Source organism: Pteropus alecto, unplaced genomic scaffold (assembly GCF_000325575.1).
Source record: "Pteropus alecto unplaced genomic scaffold, ASM32557v1 scaffold134, whole genome shotgun sequence".
Taxonomy (NCBI): domain Eukaryota; kingdom Metazoa; phylum Chordata; class Mammalia; order Chiroptera; family Pteropodidae; genus Pteropus; species Pteropus alecto.
The window spans coordinates 9859055-9860254 of record NW_006436283.1 but is presented as its reverse complement, the minus strand read 5'-3'; the positions used below and the strand labels follow the sequence as shown (position 1 = coordinate 9860254).

Below are 1200 nucleotides of genomic sequence, written 5' to 3'. Positions count from 1 at the left end.
GTCCCAGGAATTGCTCCCTCCAAAGAAAGCCCCCCAGCTTAGCTGAAGACAGACTTCACACACACACACACACACACACACACACACACACACACACCTTTCACATCTCACACTCATACATACGTTCGCTCTCACACACATTTATACACTCACACTGTCTCACACACATATTCAGACTCACCTACTCACATATACATAGCCTCACACGTACACGCCCACAACTCACACTCTTCACACTTTCATGCTCACACAGGCATGCACTCACTCTCACACAGTGACACATGCTCATACACTTACACTTACAAATTCACACATCTACTACACTCTCACATACACACATGCACACACTGACACACACTCGGCCCATGCCCATGGTGCCCCCACAACCACTGGCAGGCTGCTCTTCCATGGGCACTCCCTGCCCCGACAGCCTCAGTGCAGCCATGCCCCTGAGTCTTGAATTGGGTCCCCAACTCTCCTTTGAACTTGACCCATGCTTTAATATAAACGCAGCGGCCCCAAACAGTGCACTGAATAACCCTAATCAGCACAGGACTGCCTTCCGCTGCCCAGACCAGAGCTCTCGGAGCTGTAGCCACCCTCTGGGATCTGTTATTCTGCCAGTCTGTCCGGGGCCAGCCCCTCCCGGCTTTCCTCAGCGCTCCTGAAGGGCCAAGCACGCTCCCCTGGCTGCCCAGGCTCCTGCCTCCTCTGGGCATCTCTGTGAGTCTCAGCTGTTCCTATCAAGCCTTCAAAGCTCCCAGGGGGATGGATGTGTTTCTGCATCTGCTGGTTTGGGGAACTCCCAGACTCCATTCATTCACCAGGTAAAGTCTTTGTTCCCCACGATCGCCAGAGCCACTGCTGACGCAGTTTTTGGCACACAAGAAGATGATCGAATGGAGATAACCCAGAGTCAGTGCACAGGAAATCAGAGCAACGGGCATCCCTGTGGTGGGCCCCGTCTGCAGATAAGGAAGCCTGCAGACAGACGCACGCCGCCCAGGGCCACCCACAGGAAGCCCCCTAGGGACGACCAGCCGCCTCTGCAACCCACGGAACTGCGAACGCCAGGGTGTGACAACATCCCTTGGGCGTAAGCCAAAAGGGCAACTTGCTAAATTCTTCATAATTCAGGTTAAAAAAAAAAAAAAGGTCCTTTGTCTGCTCTCTGACATTTATCTGCTCTCGGGAGGGGCC

At 53.8% G+C, this 1200-nt stretch overlaps 1 protein-coding gene across 1 annotated transcript in view; it reads right to left on the bottom strand.

Moving 5' to 3' along the window:
* RGS9 (regulator of G protein signaling 9) overlaps positions 1 to 1200 on the bottom strand; it is a 65996-nt gene that overhangs the window by 37383 nt on the left and 27413 nt on the right. The window lies entirely within an intron of this gene.